The sequence below is a fragment of the Protobothrops mucrosquamatus genome, unplaced genomic scaffold (genome assembly GCF_001527695.2).
Source record: "Protobothrops mucrosquamatus isolate PMUCROS unplaced genomic scaffold, P.Mucros_1.0 scaffold_290, whole genome shotgun sequence".
Classification (NCBI taxonomy): domain Eukaryota; kingdom Metazoa; phylum Chordata; class Lepidosauria; order Squamata; family Viperidae; genus Protobothrops; species Protobothrops mucrosquamatus.
In genome coordinates, this window is record NW_015386366.1 from 425,525 (window position 1) to 433,374 (window position 7,850).

The window sequence follows — 7,850 nt, forward strand, 5'->3', positions numbered from 1 at the left end:
AACAAAATTATAAAATTAAACATGTAGGTGACCTATTTATATACTGCTATAAAAGTATTTTTTGAAGAGAAATATGCAATGAAGCTATTGCCTACATGAAATGTATATTTAAAGATTTTTTTTCCTGAGGATCAGGAATATAACAAAGATGTATTTAACTACAAAATACTGTGATCATCAAACAGCACAAACTTTCATTTCATGGTGTTAATTGGTTTAATTTAATTAAACCATAATTTTATCATGTGGGAACATAAGTTATTTGGTCAAAACTTAGACTTATATTTGTCTTTTCTGTCTTAATATATTTCTTTCAAAGTGCTGCCAATTGAAAAGGGAAGCATTATGTTTACAAATCTAATTTTTTTTAATGTTTGCCAAAAATTTTGGTAGTATCTTTAATAAACTTGTCTTCAGCATCAACTCTGTTGTCATGTATTGCTTACTAGAATATAACTTACAATAGAATTTGAGTTAGTGTATTATTTAATCTTACAAAGCAGCACAATTCTAGCCACCGTGTTTCCCCCAAAATAAGCCCTAGCTTGATTTTTGGGGGTGGGTCTAAAATATAAGCCCTACCCAAAAAATAAGCCCTAGGTAAGGCCCCGCCCACTCACCCATCTCTTCCCTTTCACTCTCCTTCTGAGCCAGATTGCTGGTGCTTTCGGCCCCCTGGCCCCCTTTGCAGCTCTGCCCACACAGCCACTGAAGCAGCTGGTGGAGCCCTGGAGGGTTGGAGAGGGTGCTGAAGCGAGCGGGTATCCTGCCTACAGCACCCATGCTGGCTGGTCCTTCCCTGCCAGAGCCAGAATGCCACTGCATTTCAGTAGATGCCGGCCTTCCATCCGGCGGGCCTGGACAACTGCTGGAGAGACAGGCCCGTTTTAGCGCCTGGCCCCCTTGGATTTGCCTTGACACCTGCTTTCCAGCTCCATCACGTTTCTCCACCACCACAGAGATAGCTTGCCCCACCACCACCTAGATGCCCTTGCTCCCCCAAGCATTTCTTCATTAACCTGCTTTTCAGCTCCGTCACATTTCTCCATTGCGTTTCTCTGCCTCTGCGTGCAGGAAAACAAAAGTTTGTGGGACTAAAAAAAAAAAGTTCGATCAGACCTTCTAACTTCTCACAAAAGATCTTGCGAAAGAAGGTCTGATTGAACATTATAATGGCTCACATTTGAGAGGAAGGTAGCAGACTTCATAATATGCCAGTTCTAAGTTTTTACCGAATCCTGCAGTGTGTTGGGTAGGCAGAAGAACGCAAGCACACCCACACAACCATCCAGGCTCCTGGCTCTGCCCAGGGAACACCAATGGAGATTTAGACAGGTATGTCAGGGCATTTTCAGCACAGAATCGTTCTGCAGGTATCTTTCCACTTATGCCATTTCTTGAGGCCTCCCTTCTGGGTAAGATGAGGATTGAAAGCTAAATCTCTGGTATCTTTCACTGGCAAGAAAGTAACATGAGGGAAAACTTGTAGCCCATTACAAACAATTGTATTTTTCTCTAATGAACATCTTGTTAAGAAATCACAATTTTCACAGCACATATTCACAATAGAAAATACAAAATATTTTCTCTCCTTGTTCTTTCAGTACCAGTCCCCAGACAATGTTTGATTTGGGAATAGGTTTGACTTAGGTATCCTTCCCTGATGCACAGTATGATACAGTATGCCAAATTTTTTATATTTTATTTTGTTAAGAAAAACTTTGATATGTAAGCTGCCTAGAATTACCTGGGTGATTGAAATGACATACCAGTTGATACAACTGATAAATGCATTTGTCTATATGATTATGAAAGTATAGGATACCTAAATTAGTAGGATAATAGCACTTTCTGATTATCAGATTGACAGTCTTCCTGTATCAGTATCAGTGTAGAGGTGAACCTATATTTATGACATTTGACTGAATTTTTGTTGAACTCAATCCATGTCAGAAACTCCAAATTAATGTTTTATTTAGGTTAAATTTTCTTGGTAATTTGTCATTTTTTTCTAGTATCATTTGAGTCTTGCTACAGTTATTGCTTTTAAGTTAATAGAATGGTATAAAAACCCAGATTTACTATTAGTTCAACTTCACAGTATTGAAAAAAGTAATTCCTTTTGCAAACATGTCCTGTAAAATTTATTGATAATCTGTTTTCTCATTGGTGGCTTTATTTTTCTCATCCCAACTGCTGGCTTCATTTGTTGTAGCATTCTGATCCCATTAAAGGGAAAACATAGCTTAACATTTTCACAATCATAGCAACTCTTATGATAGGTCACACAGATGTTTATACTGGATTTGGCATTTTTATCCCCCTACTGACTCCTTTCCAAAGACCTGGAATAGGCAAATATTGTTGCTTGATAGTGTGTTAAAGGTATCATCACAAGATTTAAACTGTTCGAAGTAAAGCTGTCTATTGTAATTGACAGATGGTAATTTTGTCAATTACTATTCTGGTGACCAGGCAAATGTACACCACCTGCATATTCCACTTTTAAGACACACATAATGTATTTGAATAATTTTGATTATAGAGATCTCTGCCAACTGTTCCTGTAAGCCCTATAGCCCAGGTGATGGAATCAGGTAACATTCACAAATGGCTTAACTTTTCCTTAAAATGCTTGAAGTGTCACCATCTTACCACATTTTTATTTTTTAATTAATTTGTTTTGTTATGAATCTAATTTTTATAATTTTATCTATTGGTTATTACTTTTTTTCATTTCATAATATAAACTTTGAAAATAATAAAATCTCAGAAAGATACAGCAAAAGAACTGTCCAAAGGACTACCACCACCCCACTGGAACACTGCTTTATATCTAATGTCCTAAAATGCTACTCAAAACGCTTCTAGAGCAGTAGTCAAAATACCCTGAGCCAATGGAGCCAGAATTGAAAATGGCAATCGTGCAGCAATTCATTATACATTTGCTTGGAACATGCTACTTTATTTCATTTAAATGACCAGATCTCAAGTTTTTTAACAATGGTATATATTAAGGCTGTACAGTGTTTTGATTTAATTTAGCTGAGGTATTTTAAAAGACATGGGAGTACAATGGCAATATATACGCAGTCATTGAGGCTGCTACATTTGCTTCTAGCATGCCTGCTATTGAAACCTCCCTACCACAGCTGCATTGTTGTGAAAAAAAGCACAGTGCTTTCATGACTTGCTGACACAAGCCGTGTTTGTTCACCTGCACTTTCAAAACATATCATCCAAATTAAATCTAAAGCATTGCACAGTCCTAGGATACAGAAGGAGAACGTGATTGATCACTAGCTCTTACTTGTCAGATATATTATCTTTGTCTCTTGCTATTTCCATCTCAGGTCCCCAAATCCTAAATGCTGCACAAACAAATTATGATGTTTTATGTATACTGTTATGATAGTACTATGTCTGCTTCATAATGAAAATACCATACTGGGTACTTACCATATGGGAAAGATCAATAATTTAATTACTCATTTTAGTGGTTTATGAGAAAGAATTTTAAAACTCTAGTTAAATTGGACTACCATCCTAATTCATTTATACAATAAGCTTTGAAGTATTGTGGAAATAATATATCTTATTACAAGAGAAAGCAAAAGAAATTTCATAACAAGGTAACTTTCCTGTGCTGTCCCCGTCCTCTAGATTCCCCTAAATAACAACTCAGCAGAACAGAAAACCACATTATGAACTCAGTGAAGAGATACATCACATTGTTTAACTCAGAGTTGCTCTTTTCTGCTTTGGTCTGATCACAACTAGAATATTACATCCACATCTAGGCACTGTATTTTAGAAAGGATATTGACAAATTGGAGCATCTCCAGAAGAAAGAACCAAGATAATCAGAGGTTTAGAAGGAAACTATGAGTTTAGCCTGAAGAAAAGAAGACCACAGGGAGACATGATTATCTGTCTCCATAAATCCAAAGGATTTCCATATTATAGACAGGACAGACTTGCTCTGCATTGTTCCAGGAATTTAGACAAGAAAAAAATGGTTTTAAATTATAAGGCAGGAGATTTTGAGGGACATCAGAAAGAGTTTCCAACCATAACAGCTATTTAACAGTGGAGCAGACTGTCTCATGAAGTGGTTGACTTTCTTGTGCTGAAAATACTTAAACTAAGACTGGATAGCCAATGACAGTGATTTTTCATGATCTCCAAGATGCTTTCCAAGCCTTGCATTCTAGAATTCTCTGAGCACAAGATAAGATATAATTCCTTTAGAGAATTACAGTCAAGAGCTATACTTATATCCCCACACATTCCAAAATATTTTTAGAAACACATTCTAAAGTGTTCTATATTATTACAAAGTATTATCAAAGTTTTAACAGAATTAAATGAACTTTGCAATTTAAAGCAACTTAAGGTAAAACTGTCATAGAAATCGCACCAATATTTGAATGCCTATTTCCCACATACAGCTAATGATGACCAGAATTAACTGCAGAAACAGAGCTATCCAAGAATGATAGTCTTCTCCTGAGGAGACTATTTTACAGCAGAGGACTATTCCCAATGTGCTTTTCCAAGCAATGTGACTTGACACTTATTTACTACCTGCCCTTTGCTCTGAATTCAGCAGCACCATTGCTTCCTCAGTTGTGGAGGCTACAGTATATTATGTCAGGTCAGAGTCTTTGGCGCTAGACTGAAGGACCAATAAAATTAGTTCTATTAAGATTTTTGTGCCTCTCTCCAGTCTATATTCTTGTTCCCACTCAGAAAGGATACATCTGGGGCCAAGACAATGATGCAGTCAATAACCAAGTAAATGTCTTAACTGGACCTACCTAAGACTATTTTGCTAATAATATCAACAATAATTGGGATTCATCAGACCATGCATTTTTTTAAGCTGGATTTAATTCTTTTTTAGTGATATAAGTAAGTTTAAATACTTTCTCCCTATCCAGCAGTCTCCAAATCTAGCATTGCCAGGAGAGAAATGAGAAAATAGAGTCATCTGTCCCACTTTTACTGGTGATTTTTTCCCCCAGAACAATTTCTACAAATGAGATTAAATCAGTTCTAGACATGGCTTATGTTTTGAGGTGTGGTTGCCCTGTTTCCCTTAATTAACCTTCTCAACCATAGGATTTTACAAAAAAAATCAGACTGATTGTTTGATATGATTTTTAGACTGTCACACTCATCAGTTTTTTAGGAATAACATATCATGGTACATATAATATGCTAATAAATGCCATTAAAGTGGCACTCTTCTTCAGTATAAAACCAGAAAAATATAGTATGTAAAGTATGCTTCCTTTGTAAAAGTATGCAGATTTTTTCTCCTGTAATTTCTGTCCCATAGCTGGATTCTTATATTTCCTGCTTCCAATTCCATCTTATTTACAGTAAATTTTGCATTGATTGTGTCCATCTACAATATTAGTGTTTTGAACAGTAAAGTGGAGTCGTACAAGATTCCATGTAATAGTATTTGTGGAGCATAAATTCCAGAGAGGTTTTATACAATGTTGCAACGGTGCTGTTTCACAATCTGCTTTTTGTTCAGTGAAGTTTACCAGAACTTTCTTAGTGCATATATATTTGTGTCTAGTCTGCTTTAGGCGCTATACAAATCAAAAATTTCTTACTGGTGCCTATTTACCTCTAGCATTGCCATAGAAAAAAGGTGTAGAAGACTTAATTGTCTTTTCATAAAGCCTGACAATCAGATCGCTAAACAGCAAAGAACCTGGTGCATACAGTACTGCTTACCAATTAATGAAAAACTGGCCTCATGCAGACAAGCTGACTGGCCATATATAATCTCTTTTTCCACCTAAAAAATAATCTTTAGAACAGAAGGACTTTTGTTACAAAAAATTGTATTCATGGATAGATTTCTCCAAAAACAGGGTTTCCTTCCATTACTCAGGGCTTTCCTGCAATACATGCCATTTTTTCCCCTTAAAGTATATGAAATAGGGCAGAAGCTTTTGGAGGCAGACAGTGTGGTTAGCTTGATTAGAGATCAAGCACAAACTTCAGACATCTTCCTGAACTTCCCTAGTTGCCTATCATAGTTGCATTAATTGTACTGTGCAATTGCATTAATTGCACTGAATTTTTTTGTCTTTCAAAATGAGCATCAGAGATGGATGTGTTGATAAAAATAAAGCAAAGGAAGGAGAATTTCAGATTTATAGATGTTCTCTTAACCTCCATGATGCAAATAATTTCAATATCTGTAATAACAGCAACCTTTATAGCAAAGTACTAACCTTGTACTAAGTGCTATACATACATTAAAATCAAGATAGTGTCGACTTGCAGAATTGCGGTTTACGAGCATACATAAACACAAATTGATGGAGAAAGAAGAAAAGAAATTAACTGGGACACAAGATTTTAATTCTAATTTGGCTTAACTTGGCTTAGAAGAAACTTGGCTTAATGCCACTAACTGTGAGAGGGATCTTGGGGTCTTAGTGGCAATTATTTAGATATGAGCCAATAGTGTGCAGCAGCAGCCAAAAAAGTTGATGTAGGCTAGAGGGAAAGATAGATAGATAGATAGATAGATAGATAGATAGATAGATAGATAGATAGATAGATAGATAGATAGATAGATAGATAGATAGATGGATGGATGGATGGATGGATGGATGGATGGATGGATGGATGGATGGATGGATGGATGGATGGATGGATGGATGGATGGATGGACGGACATAGACAGACACACAGACAGAGGGATAGTATCAAGATCATGTTAAGTTCTAGTACTGCTTTACAAAGCCTCGTAAGACCACACGTGGAATACTGCATCCAGTTCTGGTCACCATAATATAAAAAAATGTTGAGATTCTGGAAAGAGTGCAGAGGAAAGCAACAAAAATGATTAGGGGGCTGGAAGCTAAAGCATACAAAGAACTGTTACAGGAATTGGATATGTCAAGTCTAATGAAAAGAAGGAGTAGGGGTGACATAATAGCACTGTTCCAATATTTGAGGGGCTTCTACAAAGACAAGGGGGTCAAACTATTTTCAAAAGCACCAGAAGGTAAGACAAGAAACAATGGTTGGAAACTAACCAAGGGGAGAAGGAACCTAGAACTAAGGAGAAATTTCCTAATGGTGAGAGCAATCAAATTACTTGCTTTCAGAAGTTGTTGGTGCTCCATCACTGGAGGCTTTCCAAAAGAGGCTAGATAACCATTTGTCTGAAGTGATATAGGGTCTCCTGCTCCAGCAAGAAGTTGGACTAGAAGATCTGCAAGGTCCCTTCCAATTCTATTATTCTATGTTCTAACTATGGGGAAGCAGTTGAGATACTGTATCAAACCCTCACCCTCTCCTTCCCTCCCTCCATTCCCCTAACTTCACCCTGGTTTTCAACACTGAATACAAAGAGCTGAAGAGAGAGACTCTATGTACCTTCAGCTGAAAATAATTGTAATCCATGTAACTAGGAATGCAGGAAATGTATTCAGTTATATAAATTAACCATTAATAATCAAGGATGCTATAGTCCAAATCAGGCTTAATTTTGCTATCACAATTCTTCCCAATAATAGCCCCATATAGGTAATAACTGAATAAGTAATGAATGAACATTAGTCTGGTTTCTTCATTTAGAACCAACTGCTAGAAATAGGGCAGCAACTTGCCCAGCTTGCTAGGCACACAGCCCTCAGGCGGAGAAGAAATGGCTCCATGTTGGGCAGCTGAAGGGCAGGTGTGTCCATCGACCCACATTGTGGTGCCCTCAGTCCATGAGTCCACAGCTGTTTCTTCTCAGCTTAAGGGATGTCATGAAGGGCCTGGCAAGATCAACAAGCTGCTGCCCTACTTTCCTGTTGCTGTGTGTG